This window comes from Neomonachus schauinslandi, chromosome 14 (assembly GCF_002201575.2).
Source record: "Neomonachus schauinslandi chromosome 14, ASM220157v2, whole genome shotgun sequence".
Taxonomy (NCBI): Eukaryota; Metazoa; Chordata; class Mammalia; order Carnivora; family Phocidae; genus Neomonachus; species Neomonachus schauinslandi.
In genome coordinates this window covers 25,985,681-26,004,481 of record NC_058416.1, presented here as the reverse complement: position 1 = coordinate 26,004,481, position 18,801 = coordinate 25,985,681, and positions in this window count along the sequence as shown.

Sequence of the window (18,801 nt, the reverse complement as noted above, 5' to 3'; positions counted from 1 at the left end):
CTGGATTTTAAATATTTTAAGATGCTTCTAATATGTATATATATATGTATATTTAAACAGAATTTCATTAAGAATTCAAATGGGTTAAAAATAAGCAAGGATTAAACATTGGAGCAACAGGACACATTTTATATATAACCTCCTGGTAAGGATGTCCCAAGAGATCAGCATCTTAGACAAGAAAGACGCCTGAGCACTTAAGTTTGTGAGGGGAGCAGACAATGGGGCTCACCCCCTTTCTCCCAGGAAAGTCTGATGGACAGGAGAGATCTATGGGGGCCCAAGGACCCAAGGTGCAGAGGCTGCTAATGGATTGAAAGGAGAAGGGACACAGAGTTTTAAGGAGATTGGATGTGACAGAGATGGAAACACGATAGCAAGGGCAGAAACCTGGAAGCTGCGGCAAAGTTGGGGGTTCCTGGTAGACAGGGGTGCTGGCCAAGGAGTTGGCGCTGCTCATTGTCTTCCCTGCCTCCAGACTGCCCATCTCCTAAGCCTAACCCCACTATAAAAACACCATTTGCTCAGAAATTGGAGAGCATAGGAGTTGGATTAGGATTCCGCCCCCTTGATGCCAAAGTAATAACCGTCCCGTCCGTGAGATAATGTAGCCAACACAAGGCAAGAATCAAAGGAGGAAATAAAAACCATCTGTAATTCTCATCAGACAGGGTTACCAGATTTAGCAAAGAAAAATTGAAAAAGCAATATCTGGGCTGTATATATACTTAAACATTATTCACTGTTTCTCTGTAATTCCATTTTAACTGGGCGCCTTGTATATTATCCGGCAACCCCACCATCTGAGGTGACCACCAGTCGCTCCACTTGCCACCCCAGCCCATTTCTGAATTCCCTTCAGCCTTGGCTCTTCCTTTACCGCATTGGATTCTGCGCCTTCAACGAAGATTAGCTGAACCCTGAGGGAAGCTGTGGAAGGGCTGTCGTGGATTTGTCCTGGGCCCTGCCCCTCAGCAGGCACCTCAGAGAGCAGGCTTGGGGGACTGTCACAGCCTCCCGGGCCTCCCTGCTTCCAGGTCCACCCAATCCCACAGCACTTGACTGCAGCCAGGGGGACACCATCCCCCGCTGGGAAGAAGCCAGACACCAGGCCTGGTGCACTCCCATTAGGCCAACCCAACATGTGCTCAGCTTGGCTCCCCATTTGGCCACTTACAACATGACCAGCCCCCACCCTGCCAGAGCCACCAGGACGCAAAAAGGAATCCGAGGGAGCCTGAGCTTGCCCCCTTGGCCCGACACACTCTGCATCCAATTCCCCCCTCCCACACATGCGCACTCCCAGTCAGGCCTTTGGTGGCCCGTCCCTTAGGAACACCCTCCCGCTCCCCCTCCTCCCTTCGACTTCCACAAATCTCCTTTACCTCAAGCCAAAGGCCAGGGCTGCAAAACTCCTTTTTTTCAGACCCTATTCAGGAGCAGAGCTGTCAAGGGTTAGTGAGCTATCCCAGTGGTGGGGTGGGGGTGGGCGAACCAAAGGAGAGGGGGTCATAGGGCTATTTCCTCCCTTCTTTCTCCTCCGCCATGAGGCCACATCTATTTAGTTTGCTTTTATCAGAATATTTTGGGTGCTCCGATTCTTCGCCCCACTCCTGCCTGCAAACTCACACTCTGTTTTGCATATCACCACAGGGGGTTTTTGCATCTTCCATATATTGAACAAAGTGTTTTGGTTTTCATTCCTTCCTTTTTTAATGAGTAACTGTGCTCCAGGGAAATTTATTTCAAAATATCATTTCCTATTTGCAACTTCAGGAGAGACGGGGAAAATATCGCTGAAAGCCAAGTTAATCAATAGGGTTAGGGGAAAAAAAACAAACAAACCCAAACAAACCCACCTTAGGGTCATTACTAAAGCAATCTCTGTCAATTCTGTGCTCCAGATACAAGTGTTTAGGAAACCAGAAGCCACTTTCCCACTGAATTAAGCGGGTACTCACTAAAATAATTACCTGATTTCACAGGAATATGCTATTAACCCCAATCCCAAATTCAATTCTTTAGATGTTGGGCATTCGATGAAGTATTCCTAAATGTAATCCTTTAATCCACCTTAATCTCCACCCCGCCCCCACCTCATTTGACTACTGAAATGGAAAAATCCATCTGTGTTGCTGTCCAAGCCAATCCTGAGAGGCACTTGAGTCTTCCCGGGGAGGGTTAATTGGCAGAGAAGGGAATTCAAAGCAGCCCTGATGTTGAATTCATTTGCTCTGATGCATTCAGAGCTTAGCACCACCACCAAAACCCAAACTACAATAAGCAAGGGTGCACAGTTTGGTACACATGATAATTCCTCTTTACAACTTCTTTAGTTTCTTTTTTCTTATTTTTAAAAACGTGAAATGATGCAACTGGTCTTTGTTTAAAAAAAAACACAAAACACCCTCAATTCATACCAAAGTATGTGAAATAAAAAGTAACCATGGTTCTTCAATTGCAAATTAAAAGCAAAAGAAACCAGTTTTGATGGTTTGTAGGTATCCTCCCACGTCTGGTTTTCCAACCACAAAGGACCTGCCCTAATGCCCACACATACACATTGGAAAGTCAGAGATGCCGCTTTGAGCCTCACAGAGGCAGGTGAGCAGCGTCCCTGACATTCCTTCATCAAGTGGTTATGGTTTCCAAGTAGAAGTAAATATTGGGGTGTTGGAGGACATCTGGAAGAGGCAAAGGTGAGAAGATCTGCAGCTGCTACTCAAGGCCAAAGGCAAAGGCATTCCTTGCTAAAGGCAGCCGGTGGAGGGTCCTGCTCACTCCGGCTCCTTGCCCCCCACCTGCCCAGCTGCAGGACCCTCCCTATGAGGATCTTTGGCGGGAGTCACCAGGGCCAAACACTATATTCTTGTCCTGCCTCCAACCCCCCAGCTCCTGGCTGGGGACTTGGTACAGCTTATTTCACTTTTTGGTCCTCAACTGTGCTGTATCGAGTTGAGATGATATATATTTTATATTCCCAAAGGCAGGGGGCTCATGATGCTGGCCCCCCTGAGTGAGAAGAGAACAGCTATCAGAAGACCGAGGAAATTCAAGACCCATTCTTACTGGGACTGAGCACAGAGCGCCTCACTGCCCCCCACTGCTGCAGGATGGAGTCCCCGACCCTCCCCAGCCTCATTCCCCACCGCCAGTCCAGACAGGCCACCCCTGACACGCAGGCACGTGAGCCTCTTGCAGCTCCTCTCGTAGGACCTGCTGCCTTATACCTCCATCTGGCTCTGGGGCTTCCCTCAAATCCGCCGGTCAACCTGGTGGCAGGGGGTGGCAGTTCCGGGTGCTGACAACAGGCTGGAATACGTGACTGCCGCATGATCTGGACGAGGCCGGCATATTCAGTCCACACGAAGCCCAGCGGACATGTGTGCGCCTCTCTTCGGCTATCCGCCCAGACCCTGAGGACCTTTGAGTTTGAGGTCCCTGATCATCTTACCCCATGCCAGGCACACGGACCAAACTTCACACCCGCAGAAATGAGAACAGGCCCCTCACCAAGGGCCATGCCAAGGCTTTCACCCCTGGTCTCCAGCCTCGGAAGCCACAAGAGCGATGTCCCCTCTGGTAATGAGGATGGTCTTCTGGAAACTCTGCGCCTGCGCCACTCCCCGCCCCCACCAGAATCTCTCTCCCTCCCTCTCCCTCATTCTCCTGCTGTCGCCCCTCCCCCACCCTCTCCCAGCAGAATCCGGGCGGCACAATTGATCCCCACAAATGGCCCTGAAGCTGGGGGCCCACTGCAGGACAGGAGCTGAGGGCCCGCTACTTAGGAGCTGTCACAGACCAGCTGACGCCTTGGCCCCCTAAGCACACTTTTCCCCAGGTTGTCTTTTTGCTTCCTCCGGGCTGGTCCCTGACTCCTCCCCCGTTTCCCCAGTGCCCACGCGGGCCTTTCGCTCCAAGCTAGAGAGGCATCATTCCAGTAACTCTGAAAGAAGATGGTGCCAGCTCTCAAGGCCACCCACCTCACTCCTCTTGGAAGGCCACAGCCCCAAGGCCATGACCGAGAAGAGGCTCACGGCCGTCAGAGTCCTCGCAGCAGCTGCTGTGGGGCGGGTGGGGACTGCAGCCGCAGGAGTGTGGTTCTCCAACTCCAGCAGCATCAGAAACACCTGCCGGGCCTGCTGAGACACACATACCTGGGCCCCACCCACGGCGTCTGATTCAGGAGCTCTGGGGTGAGGTCGGAGAATTTGCATCTCTAACCAGTTCCCAATGCTGATGCTGCTGGTCCAGGGAACACACGTTGAGAACCACCGATCTCACTGTCCTCCAGAGAAACTTGAGTTTTCCTCAGGCACCCCCCCCCTCCCCCCCACACACACCATCAATCTTGTGGAGGAGAGAGCTTCCCTGCAGGAAGGTTAGGGTCCTTAGCACCTGCTGGTTAATCTATGGGGCCAAATCCAGACTCTTCGGGCTCCTACCCCTTCCCTTCTCCCTTCGCTCTCATTTTTCCTGTCCTGCCCACCTTCTAGTTCCTCTCTCCCCACAAGGGCTTTGTGTCTCTCTCTCTGGGCCTCTCCATACACACCATGCACACACACACACACACACACACACTTCCCTAGCGATGAGTTGGCAGGGATTTGTAGAGTAAGCTCTCAGCCATCTGGAGGTGCTGGGTGCCCTGACTGGCATATGCTAGAATACAGGCGGTGGAAAGACTCTGGGCAAAGAGACCAATTTGTTAATTTAATTGAGTTGCAAATAATCAGGAAGCCAACAGGGTTTGTGTGAAACCTATTAGGTGCTCTCAGAATCAGCAGCAGGGCAGGGTCCCTCTATGGGCCCGTCTCTCCCAACAGCAAGGGGCAGGTGCAACGGCCTGTGCCTTGTGCTGCTTCCTGGTAGTGCAGGGGAGGTGGAAAGATGCTCTGTAGAGGCTTGTCACACCAGTGGTGACTCCCCACCCCTTTACTAGGCTGGCGTACCATCCTCCCTTTCTCCAGAGACTCACCCCCAGGGTGAATGCGTGCCATCTGCCTTAGGAGCTTTGTGCTTCCCCTGCTTGGGAGCAGCCCAAAGCCAATGATTGGCTGACTTAGGATACAAAACTGGGCCCCTTATAGTAAGTGTCTGCCTGGGACTGAGGGTTTCCTGGGATGAAGGACTTTCATTGCTAAAACTGAGACCGTCCCAGGCAACCCAGTTTGTTGCTCTACCATTACCTCAAGGTTGAGCTAATTTTGTTTTAAAGATTTTTATTTATTTGAGAGAGAGAGAGAGAGAGAGAGCAGGGTCAGGGCAGAGGGAGAGGGAGAAGCAGACTCCTAACTGAGCAGGGAGCCCGATGTGGGGCTCAATCCCAGGACCTTGAGATCATGACCTGAGCCGAAGGCAGACACTTAACTGACTGAGCCACCCAGGTGCCCCAGGGTCAAGCTAATTTTGCTGTGCATGTGTTCCAGGCCTCTCTCTGGGATTGGACTCATACAAGACTCCAGAAGAGACTACATCCTTCCTTGCTAATCTACTTCCCAACCGGTCCTGCTTCCCTTACTCCTGAGAGCACTCCCCAATCAATCGTGCGTGCCAAATCCTTGTCTCAAGCTCTGCTTCTAGTGAACCCAACCTAGACATCCATCTCCCACCCCTATGGCCACCATGAACAAACTACAAACGCAGAGGGAATTCCTCAGTACTTCTAATGGCTTTGGTGATAAGGAATGTTCACGAGAGTAATAAAAAATAACAATGATGATGTTTATTGATTTTCAAGGGACTTCTTAGCTTCACTATGATGCCCCCTAACTCCAGCTAGTTGTCAAAGAATTTGTGCCTTAGTTGCACAGAAAGTGGAGGGCTCGAGGCCAGGAACAATTCATCTTTCTCTCCCTTTCTGTTAAGTACTTAACTGTGTAATCAACACTGCTCTTAGCTCTGTGAGGGAAAGAGAAATGAGAAAGACAGAGGCCCTGCCCACCTGTGTAGCTGTGTTGATAAGACCATTTCACCCCTAACATCTTAGAAGAGCATAGCGGGTAAGTGCTGGGGCTCGCTGAGGTGGCGAGGGGGCATGAGTTCAGGAGAAGGATTGCCTGGGTGGGTTGGGGGTATCAGGCAGGCTTCCTGTAGGAAGCGCTGCAGCTGGGCCCTCCAGGGATGAAGAGTTATGGCAGGTGAAAAGAAGAGAGAACAGAGATGTCCCCAGAAGCCATACCTAGGCAGGGAGACATGGGTCGTACTTGGGATCCTGGAAGGGGATGTTTTTCTGGAGGGAAGCCTTGCATGAAGAAGGAGGAGTTAGAGTCTGGGGACCTTGGCTCAATGCTGAGGAGTTGGTGCCCTGTTCTGTGGGTGGCAGAATGAGAATGGCTCCCAGAAAACTTCTGGCAGAGAACAGACTGGGCCAAACCTTGGGTAACTGAGAGAGCACCACCTTCTCCTTGAGGGATACCGGCCCCTGATTGGGAAGCTTGGTCAGCCACACAGGGAGTTGGGGACTTAGATGGGCCTAGTCTTTCCCCTCACTTCTCCAGCACAGCCATAGAAAAGATGTAAGAATATTTGCAAAGAATCGTAAGCAGGAGATGCTCTCCCCTTTCCTCCTCCCTCTAGATAGCCCTCTTGTCTCTCATCTCCGCTGACCCGCATCAGTGGTAACTCCAGTCTGTCTGCCTCCTTGACCCTCCTGGATACCACGGCAGATTGCTTTTCCTGAAACACCCTTCCTGCATGTCCCGCTCCGTCTGGAGGACATTACAGTCTCTCCACTGCCTTCCTCAGATTAGCTTCCAAAGCCCTCTACCCTCCAACACCACTTCCTTTCCCCTCCCTCCCCTATTCAGCATTTTCCCCGCAGGTCCCGGGTTCAGTCAAGCAGGTCACGACTCAAGCTACCTCATGGGCCCTTGCTTTGAGTCCTTGTTCAAACTTTTCTTTCTGCCAGAATACTTCACTCCTTTTCTGGGCCTGATTCCACTCATTCTTCTCAGTGCCTCCCAAATGTCTTCTCATAGTATATCCAGCCACATGGGGCTCACCCTCTCTAAATTTCTACGGCCTTGGTGGGGTGGATGGTCTGCAAAGATGGCTGCCCTCAGGTGCTCCCATTCCTGCATGCATCTGCTGCCCGTCCCATCCAAATCTGTAGTCTATTTGCTGACCCCTAGCAACCCAAGCTGGCTTCATGACTTGCTTTGACCTATAGAACACAGTGGAAGCAATCAATCCTGTAACAGTCTGGGATTAGACCTCAAGAGACCTTGTACTTCTGCTTTTAGAGTCTTAGAAGCTGAGAAACCTGGTAAAGAAGTCCGAACTGCCCTCTAGAGAGAGAGAGAGAGGCTTGGCCAGGACCTAGCCAATCCAGCGGTAAAGTCAACTGGATCCTCATCCCCCAGGCAAGCTGCCCCAACAGAGCCATGAGAACAGAGACTGGCCTCCCTGCTGAGCCCTATTCACACTGCAGAGTCATGGGCAAACAAACCCATGGCTGTGGTTTTTGGGTGTCTGGAGTCAGCTCCTACTTTGGTATGAATCCTGGCTCTGCCATTTGGCAAGCGCTGTGGAAAGTACTCTTGTAGAAAGTGCTCTCTGGGACCAGGCTTTGTGCTAAGTACCTGACACGTACTATCTCACGGAGTGGGGACCATGATTGTCCCCATGGCATGGGGAGTAAGTAAGTGATTTTTCCAGGCCCACAGCTAGTAAGTGATAAAACTGGACCATCCCCTGAGCCTGAAGTTCAGAGTCCAGATTCCTAATGACGGCTTGATAGTGGCATGAACTGTGCGGCCGTGAGTGAGTATTTCACTTCTCTGGGCCTCCTTCTCCTCAACTGTGGGATACAGAGACAAATATGGAGCTGGTTGGGGATGGTGGTTTATAAAGATTAAACGTGATGGCTCACATATGGGCTGGGCCCTGAGCAATTGCTCATGAAATTCTGGTTCCCTTTTCCCTGGTATGATGTAGAAACAGTCTCCCAGCCTCCTCCCAACAGAGACTGTTGAAATCCTGAAACCTCAAGTCTTAACATATAAAGAACAGTGTCACAAAAACTTACTTAGACCAGAATGCGCCAGAGACTCTGTACATCTGTATGGGAATAAAGATATCAGTTGAAAATAATAATTGATAATTAAGCAAAGTGGTTAGGGAGGGGGTTTGTATTTGTCTTAGTGATAGCCTAGGCTTACAGGGGAAGGGGGTGATGAGGAACGGCCACACCAGCCTTGACCTTTAGCTCCAGGAAATCTCAAACACTGCCTGCTGATGTGGGGCAAATGTGGCTGGCTGTTCGAAAGCAGGGAGGGGAACTGGTCACAAATGTGAACTCCAGACTTGAACTCCATCCTCCTTCTTCCTGCCCCTTACACAGTGGCTGGCAGGGTCGGTGCTGAGGGGCACTAGGGCTCGGTGTGGCCACGAGGGCTTCCCTTATATCTGCTTCTGCGCTCAGAAGCAGGTAGACCTGTCCCTCAGCCCCAGAAGGCGTTCTTCACGAGCGCTCACCCCCTACCTGGGCCTGGGGTATAAAACCAATGGTTATGGTTAGATGATCTTCAGCAGAACTGCATTGGCTGCCAACTTGCTTCTTTACTAGACTTAATTGTGGTCTTGTGTTTGTTGGCTCGTGGCTTACTTCATAATACACTGTCCCTAATTTGTTACATTTTTGGTTAAACTTGGTTCGTGTCAACAGAAGAACTTCACACTCAACGAACACATTTGTCAATAGCTCAGAGTTTGTCTTCTTTTTTGTTGGTTTTATACCAATATTTTCAGATGCATTTATAACCCGTCAGCATCCTCATGATTTTAGCGTCTGCTCGAAATGGGACCATGGCTCCGTTGCAAGCACATTTTCTGGATTTAGGTCTTTTTCACGCTGAAAGTTTGTAGAAGGGATAAACAAAGTGTGTTGACCCATATCACAGAATAGTACGCAATAATAAAATGAACACACTGAAGGATGAATCTCATGAACATAATGTGGCATGGAAGGAAGTCAGATATAGAAGAACAGACATGGTAATGAATTAGTGATGCGGTCTTACATGGGAAAGGCATAAGAAACGTGAGCAAGGGTTACTCTGAGAGTAACGGACATAGGCGCCTCTGGGACATTGGTAAGGTTCCACTTCTTGACCTGAAGGTGGTTACGCATGTTTGTTTTAGAATATTTTCTTAGGTCATATATCTATGTGTTTTTTATAATGGCGAGGGTTGAAAACAATCGTATTCTGAATTGAGTAGGAATTTAGTAGGAACAGATTCTATTCCATTTGTCAATTATAAGCTTCCCGATTTATCATTTTACGTTTACCTCTGAGTTTGCCAATTAAGCTTAACTGAAATCCATCCAACCATCAGATAAATCAGAAGATGGGGACTTCAGAGTCTGCACACTGCAGTCCTGCTATGTATTTGCTAGACGATAGGTGTCGAGCTAGGTGGGTGTATCAGTCACCAGAGAAGCAGAACCAGTAGAATGTGTATGTGACACAGAGAGAGATTTATTAGAAGGAATTGGCTCACATGATAATGGAGGCTGGGCCAGTAGGTCGGAGACATGTTTGAGTTTGAGTCTGAAGGCTGTCTGTTGTAGAACCAGAAAGAAGAAAATGAAGTTCAAAGGCAGTTTGCTAGGGGCGCCTGGGTGGCTCAGTCGGTTAAGCATCTGCCTTTGGCTCAGGTTATGATCCCAGGACCCTGGTAGCAAGCCCCATATTGGGCTCTCTGCTCAGTGCGGAGCTTGCTTCTCCCTCTGCCGCTCCCCCTGCTTGTGCTCTCTCTCTCTCTGTCAAATAAATAAATAAGATCTTAAGAAAAACAAAAACAAAAACAAAGGCAAAGAGCTGGAGAATTCTCTCTTGCTTAAGGGAGTTCAGTCCTTGTTTTATTAAGACCTTCACCAGATTAGACAAGGCCCACTCACATTCTGGAGGACAATCTGCTTAAAGTCCACTGATTCAAATGTTACTATCATCTAAAAAATCCTCATAGAAACACCCAGAATGATGTTGGACAAATACCAGCACCCTGGCCCAGCCAAATTAGTGAATAAAATGAACTATCACAATGGGTGTCACAGGCTACCCGATATACTCCTCATGTGGCCTCATGGGTTGATGATTTCGAACCCCATTTGTACACGGCATTTATGGACGCTGTCTGGGGTTGCACGGTACGTAAGCAGCAGAGGTGGGAATTAAATAGAAGTCAGTGTGACACCAAACAGGAGTGGTAAGAAACCTTTTTTTTTTTCGGGCATGAGACTCAATCCAGGAAAAATTTAAATATTTATAGGCTGCGTATTGTCATCCCAAAGGAAAACAACTTGAGTGAATCTCATGGGAGAAAATGTATTTTAAAATATAATGATCCAACTTGTTGATGGGAAATGGCCTCTGCTTTTTAGTAAAAAAAAAATGTCGTATCTGGGCATACTTCAGAGGAAGCAGCTTTCTAGTGCTTCACCCTGTGAAGGAAGCGAAAGTGGGTCGTGTGGCACATTCTGCACTCTGTCTGGTACATACCAGAAAGGTGACCGAGGACAAACAGGCTTCATTTCAGATGGAAGAGGATGCAATGAGTAGGTATGCTGGCAGAAATTTCTAGGCACTGGCCAAGGCTTCCGCGGCTGATGGCCCTGGCTTTTTATCACGTCTAATCTCACTTCAAAAACTCAAGGCGTGCCATTCCCTAGAGGAAGAGCTTTATTAGCACATAGCACTTAACCTTTATCAACCTTGACCTGAATGCTCTTTGGAGGCTGCAAATGCCACGCACCAAGAAAGGCAGCAAGAAGCAGGGGAGAGGAGGGTGGGGGGAGAGAGGAGAAGAGACAGAAGAGATGTTTTCTGAGAAAAGTGGGAAAGAGAGTGGAAGCTGGTTAAGGATGGTCTGAATTTTTAGAAAGGAACTATGATGGGATTGATGGGGCCCCAGAGTGAGGACGATCAGGGGACAGGATGAGGGAAGCAGGACGACAAGGGTGTGTTCCCCTGCAGAAGGAAGAAAGATGGTGCCCACGGAGCTGGGGCTGGGCAGTTGGGGGGCCACAGGCCGGCTGAAGTGGGGGGTGGCCATGAGCAGCCATCCTGGTGTGTTAAAGAGCATGGGCTTTAGAATGGATTCCAAAAAAAAAAGTCACTGCAAATTCAACGTAATGTCACTACAGTGCCATCATCAACATTACCGTCGACCCGTGTTTCTGGGATACTGTATTCTGTGTGTCAGTAAAAGGAGAGTATTATTTATCCTTTCGCATCAGGTTGCAGGAGAATTAAATATGATAATAAGTATGAAGTTCCACGTACGGAGTGGGCTCCTTTCTTTCTTTCCTCTCTCGTCTTGAGTGTTTGTAGCTTTGTAACTTCTCACGCTGTTAGTCACTGTTTGGCGCCTGTAATCTTCTCTCCTGGGTGGGACAGAAGCACCTGGAGGCAGGAAACGGGGCTCGGTGTGCGCGGGGGGAGCAGAAAGAGAGGGTCTGGGAATCAGGGGCTGAACTCCTCGTGCGCCCGCTCACGGACCGCGACCCGGGCACAGCATTTACCTCAGAGCCCTGTTTCTTTCTAACACCTGCCTTGAAGGGTCCGTGTGAGCCTTAGGAAGAATGGATGCTCAGGGCCTAAGTTGGCTCTCAAGGAAAGACTGTCCCCGGAGCTAAGCCCAGAGTGAATGTTTGGTAAGTAACTGGGGGACTGAATTCTGTGAAGCCCAGTCCCTAGGTGAGTTGGATTTCTAGTGTTTGCCAGTGAGGATCCCCCTTGGGTTGTGTAAGCCGAAGGGCTGCAAGTGTGGGTGGGAGGTCCTCCAACAGCGACGCCAGCCCAGGACCCCATCCTCTGCCTGGGAGAGGCCTGCATGATCCCCGAGTCATCAGTGGATGCGGGGGCTCATCCCCGGGATGGGGCAGGCCTCAGATGAGCCCGCACGGCCCCTCCACTCTGGGGAGTCACAGAGATACTTCCTTCCTCCTCTCTTCTTCTGACTGTGAAATGCCGAGATCTGGTGGCAAATTAAAACCCACTTTGTCAGATTTCCCAGAGATGAAAGGGAGTCTGGAGTAGATGTGGACACTGTAATTAGGACCCACCAGGCGCTGGGACAACAGCTCCCAGCCTCTGATCCCAAGGCTTGGAAGCCACATGCTTTCCAGAGTGGCCAGGCCAGGAGAACCCCCCCCCTTTCCAGCAGAGACGTCACAAGCCCTTAGAGGGGCTCTGGGCAGCCCTGCTTCTGTCCTGCTCCTGGTCTCCGTGTGGGCAGGACCCTCTCCTCTCTGCCATGAGGGGGTCTAACCGGGGATGAGCTTGACTGCCTTCAGCAGCCTCTCCCCTCAGGTCCTGCCCCTCTGCCTATTTGGACACTAACCCCAATGCACTCTTTTTTTTTTTTCTTTTTAAGATTTATTGATTTATTTGGGGGGGGGACAAGCAGCAGGAGGGGCAGAGGGAGAGAGAGAATCTCAAGCGGACTGTGCTGAGTGCAGAACCTAACATGGGGTTCGATCCCATGACCCTGAGATCAGAACCTGGACTGGGTAGGGAGCCACCCAGGCACCCCATCCCAGTGCACTATCTTGAGTGTGTGGATAAGCCCTTAGGCCAATCCAAATAGTTCCTAAACTGTCAACACTGTTCAGGTTCCCCTCCTCCATGCAGCCTACCCTGACCACTCCAGCTCAGACTCATCAGCTTCTCCTCTGACCTCTGGCTCTTTGGAGGCACCCCGTTTGGCGTCTGGTTGTATACGCGTGCGGTTTGATTTTCTTCTACACAAGGGATTCTGGTCTGAGTTCAGGAGCAGGCACCATGGGTCCTTTTGTTATTTCCCATCGCTACTCCGTTCATGGCCAACAGCCTCGTCCCAGCCACTCCCCTCTGGGCTCCGAGCCCCTGCAACAGGCTTTCGAGGGGTTTGCTGTCTCTGCTGCTGCCCTAGTGCAACCCATTCACCTGGCCGGAGGCGCTCTTCCCAAAACAACACTGACGGTCTCGCGTTCACTCACCCGGGCCCGGCCCCAGAGGCTCACTGTTAAATAAAATAAAATCATAGTAAGAATGATTAGCAAAAGATAAAGCTATTTATAGCAAATTCCTAGGTTACTAGAATAGCACTGATAGTTACACAGTATCAGTGTTGACTTTGAACTTCTTATGGATTAAAAAGATACATGATTTCTTTTCCTTAGCAGGACACATCAGAGAGATTTGACCCAGTTATCTCCTAAAAGTTTTGTAATAATTTGAGTTCAATGTTGTCATCTCGTATTAATTGCTTTTATCTGGTCAATAAATCTTTTACAACCCCCCCCCCCAAAAAAAATGCCCTCAGCGCGGTCCCCAAGCCCTCTCCGGGCTTGCGCTAACCAGGCAGACAGAGCAGGACTTACCTGCTCAGTGCCAGTCTCCCCGGTAGTTGTCAGCCTTGCGAGGGCTGGCACCGTGGCTGGCTTGGCGACCGCACCAGGTCCAGGGCCTGGCCCGCTGCCTGGCACACCAGCACATTTTTGCGGAATGAGTAAATACATGATTGAAGGAATGACCCTGTGTGGTCTTGAGATTGCCACCAAGCAGCGTTGGATTTAGTGCTCCCCTCGCTTGCGCATTCTGCCTTAGATGGCTAGCAAGAGGATTTGTGTGCCTCACTGAGGAAGGGCGCTGTGGGAAACCAGCGGGGGAGCTGAGGGGAGCCAAGGGTGGTGGCACACAAAAGACATTTTGTGTTTGTCCCCAGTGCGTGGCCCAGAGCTCCTAAAACTCCTGGGATTTCCTGAGTGATCTGTCTTTTGTTATTCCCAAGGACCCCCTTTCAACCACCCCTGAGTTTATGCTATTGAGGGGTCTCTAGGAGGGCCCCGGGTAGCTTCAGGATGGGGGCCGATCACCATGTGATTAGAGGGTTGGAGCTTTCTCGGCATCACCCCCCATCTCCAGGGAGAGGAGTGGGGCTGGAGGTTGAGCTCAACAGTGGATGGCCAATCAGTCATGTTTATGTGATGGAACTTTGATAAAAATTCTTGAACGGTGAGATTCAGGGAGCTCCCTGATTGTACTGGGAGGGTGTCGTACCCCAACTCCTTGGGCATGGAGGCTCCTGTTCTCCAGATCCTTCTGGGCCTTGCCCTATCTACCTCTTTATGTAGCTCTTCAGCTAGAACTCCTCCAGCCCATTGGGCCGTTGGGTCATCATGCCCCACCTCCCCCCACCACACACACCAGCTGAGCAACTAACTTGTGTCCGGCCCAGGGGACACTAAAGATACAGGACATGGTCTGTTCTCTTGGGGTTTTTTTCCTCACCTTGGCAGGGTCACCCTCTGATGTTTCAGGGCAGAGTAGGAAGCAGTTTGCAAGGATTTTGTTACTTCTTTTCTAAAGTTTTCAAAATATTTTCAATTGAGATATAGTTGATATATATTATATTAGTTTCAGATGTACAATGTAATGATTCAATATTTGCATATATTGCAAAATGATCACCAGAGTAAGTGTAGTTAAGAACCGTCGTCCTGGGCGCCTGGGTGGCTCAGTCGTTAAGCGTCTGCCTTCGGCTCAGGTCATGATCCCAGGGTCCTGGGATTGAGCCCCGCGTTGGGCTCCCTGCTCAGCGGGAAGCCTGCTTCTCCCTCTCCCACTCCCCCTGCTTGTGTTCCCTCTCTCGCTGTGTCTCTCTCTGTCAAATAAATAAATAAATCTTTTTAAAAAAAAAACAACTGTCATCCTCTGCTGTTATAAAATTTTTTTTCCTTGTGATGAGTATTTTTTAAAGATTTTATTTTTAAATAATCACTACACCCTACGTGGGGCTCCAACTTATAACCCTGAGATCAAGAGCCACGTGCTCTACTGACTGAGCCAGCCGGGCCCCCCTGTGATGAGTGTTTTTAAGATCTACTCTCAGAAACTTTCAAATATACCGTACAATATTACTAACTAGGGTCACCATGCTGTCCATTACATTCCCAGGACTTACTTTATAACTGGAAGTTTGTACTGGTGTTTTGTTATTAGTAATAAAGTGCTGGAACATGGAGATAATTTTCTCTAAAAAATAAATCACAGCACATTATCTCCGAATAACGCCTGTCTCCCATACTTCTGTGCTGAGATTTTTTTCTTGAGCCCTCAAGAACGGGGGGACGGGCCTGACTCGTGAGTGCCCCCATGACGGTGCGCGGGGCTGTGAGCTCCATCTGAGAACCGCCACAGCTGTGGGGATGTGCGGATCCCTTGTGAGCTCCGGCCTCTCCCCACATCGGGCAAATGGAAAGCCGGGGTTTCTCTGAGCACTGTGGAGGGCTGGGTGAATCCGTGGCGCCGGGTCAGCCATGGGGTGGCAGCTGTAGGGGAGGCTGCTGAGGGGGGTTAATGACCTGCGTCTGCTGAGCCAGCCATTCCCAGTTACAGGGCACCATTCCAGTTGCTGACGGCTCTCAGTTTTCTGCTTGTGACAGATCATTAAAGCCAGGCTCTGTCCCTGCTCCCTGCCACCTCGTTTTAATATTAATTGCAGCCAAAGCAAATGAGAAGAGCAAATCTGTTGTTCCTGAAACAGGCTGCACGTAGTCGAGCCAAATCGTAAGTGATCCTATTAGTATGCAAGTTATTTATGCGACTGCTCTCTTCTATGAGCACGGAGAGAGAGATGACTGCCTGGGGGATGAGAGGTGATGGGTGATGGTCCAACAGCCAGGAGGGGACCCCTGGGAGACTAATAGACCCCAAGGCATCCCGCTGTACCTAAACTCTGGAGGGGAGAAAGAGGAAGAAGATGCCTCTTCCTGATCAAAAGCAAGGGGCTGGGTTGCCCACCCATGCAGAGCATTGGTCAGATGCATGTCCCAAAGTCCCATCCATCCCATGACATGTCAGGTCAAGGCCCAAGTTATCTGTCTTGTGGCTGTAGTCCCTTAGCAGTTCCCCCAAGGCAAGTGACTGGTGTCAAAATGGATCTTTTGTCCTGCCTTCCTCAGAATCTGTGGAAGGGATGCGTCTGGGGGACTTGAGCTGCCAAGGTTTGCTTGGGAGGCCTTGAATGAAAATTTATGCCACTTCTTGGTGGCAGTTCTGTGCTGGGTTGATTACCCAAGAGGCCTACAAAGCCTTTATTTAAGGAAACAGCAAAGCAGGGTGGAAAAAAAAAGAAGGGGGGTGGGAATTCTTAAACTTTTGGTATTTAACACTTCCCTCAATGAACGTTGGTAGACTTCTTTTTGTATCACTTTAATTTAGACGTACGTGTGGAGAGGGCTTGGGTATCAGTCTTTTCAAGATCTAGGACTTGAATGATATAGGCAGCCTCTCCCCCATGGAAAGGTGGAGAATGGGCGGGGGCGGGGCATTAGTGATGTGTGTAAGAATTTTACCGTCTGGGAGGCAGAGGTAAGTTTGGGAGTTCCTTGTGGGGCAAAGCCAGATCTAGAGAGGAATAGCAGAACACGGCCCACCTCCCCGTGGATGTGAACGCTCCTTCCTGGGGCGCAGGGAGGTCCTGCCCCGTGCACACTCGGGTGTGTGTCTGAATAACCTGCAGGCCTTGTTAAAACACGGATCCCTGGCCTCCACCCCACAGTGGTCAGAAAAAAGGCCCCGATGGTAGCTCTTGCCAGTTTCTGTGGTGTAAATATTCCCATCGTGGCCAATCTCAAGCAGCCACATGATGCCACTGAGCTTGGGGAAAAGACAGGCATAGTCAGCTCATTCAGCAACCTAAGGAGGGACGGTTTCCTGGCAGGGAACAGGCCCGTAGCCTGGGGAGGCTGCTGGCATGACTCACGGGGCCACCCACCACCGCGCCGAGCTCCCGAGGCTTCCCACCAGGAGACGGAGGAGCAGAAAGTCTGAGGGCCGAGCCTGTCCTCTCTCCTGCTGCCCTGGGACACAAAGATTTATCCCAGGTGCTTTGCTTTTTGAAAAGTTATGTATGTATATATAAAAATCCTTTTCCTGTTTCATAAAATTAAATTTTAAAAAGGTGCCAGGAAGAAAATAAACACCATGTATCATTCCGCCGGGCAGAAATAAACACTGTTGACAACCCGGTGTATAGTTTTGTTTGTTTTAAAGAACCCACTCTCCCCCACACATACAAACACACATACAGCTTTTTATGGAGTTGTCCTACATATATTATTCTGGAACTCCATTGTTTCATATCCTACAGTCCCACAAGCATCTTCTCGTGTCATTAAATGTTCTCCTCCAACATGATTTGTCCTGGGTGATGGGTGTTCCCTTCTTTGGATGCACCATAATTTATATTTTGAATTTCTCATTCTTGAAATTTGCTTTGTGTCCAACCTTTTTCGATTTCAAACACGCTTTGATGAGCAGCCCTGTATCCATACGTTGCCATTCTATGGTTATTTCTTGGGACTCAGTTTTTTCTTTTTTTTTAAGATTTTACTTATTTCTTTGAGAGAGAGAGAGAGCAGGGGGAGAGGCAGAGACAGAGGGAGAGAGGGAATCTCAAGTAGACTCCCACTGAGCACAGAGCCTGACGTGGGGCTCGATCTCACGACCCTGAACTGAGACCAAGAGTCAGATGCTCAACCAATTGAGCCACCCAGGTGCCCCTTGGGACTCAGTTTTCTAATAGGAAACACTGGCTCAAAGAAAAGTATGCCTATTTTAAAACTTGTGATTCATCGTGTCCAATTGCCTTCCAGAGACGTCACACCTACTTAGAATCCCATCAGCAGCATTTAAAAGTGACTGTTTCGTCATCTTTTCATTGACGCTGGGTTTTACAAAGTTTCAGAAATTCTGAAATGTAAGGTTTTGTGTGTTTGCCTACGTTCGTTTTTCCCAATACGGTGCGGGAGGCCCACCGTGAGAGACCGACGGGCATCCGGGTGTAGGACAGACAATCAGTGAAGGTACCACCCGCTACACTTTAAAGTCTCACTAACTATTTCAACACTTGGCTCCCCAGGAGATGATATAGAGGTGGCAGCTCGCACAGTCAGCATGCCTTGCACAATCCCTGTGTCTGGGTTGAGGAGAGAGAGGGTGAAGGGCCTGGGTCTTCTCCGGCAGAGCCATCTTCTCCCCATAGAAGAGTGACATTTGGCGATCACGATTCCAGAAAGGAACAAGAGTGGACAATAGCAGGAAGCCGGGGAGGAAGAGGACAAAGTATTAACAGGCAAATGAAGACCAGACAAGAGAGATGAATCAGATGAGATCCGATACCCAGCCCGGGATTAAGTGCATCTGGCTCACTCGGGGATTTCACAGTCTTTTGCTTCAAGCCACTAATCTTTTCTGAGAGGTTCCCTTCAAGCCGTCTGGAAGGAATGAACAAATGGACGGCTTAGCCAAATGGTTGCGCCTGCAGTGTTTTACGCATGGGCGCACAGACACGTCGTCATGCCTCGTTGATTCAGGATTTGAAGTGTGGCTGGTTCAGCAGGAGTGCAGAATTTCAGAGTCAGAGGGGGTCTAGACCACATGGGGTCCACCTGTCCATTTTGCAGAGGGCAAAACTGAGGCTCACAGAGGTGGGAGGATCTCTCCTGAATTTCCACATTGCAATATTGGCGGAGCCGGGACTAGGACTCTGCTCTGCAACTGTTATTCTGACACCATTGCCATTTGTTTAGTATTTTTAAAGCTTACTTCATAGAGAGGCACAGAGAGAATTAATACGGGTAACGAGACTAAAAAAGTCAGGTAAGTCATTTCACGGATCGACTTCCCCAGGAGAGAAGTTACGGGGGCAGGCACCTAGGTGGAGGAGCAGCGAATAGCGGTACCTGAATGTGAGCGAGCTAGGACGAACGGGGCACCCCACTTCTCCCTCCGCGGAATGGGGTCAATG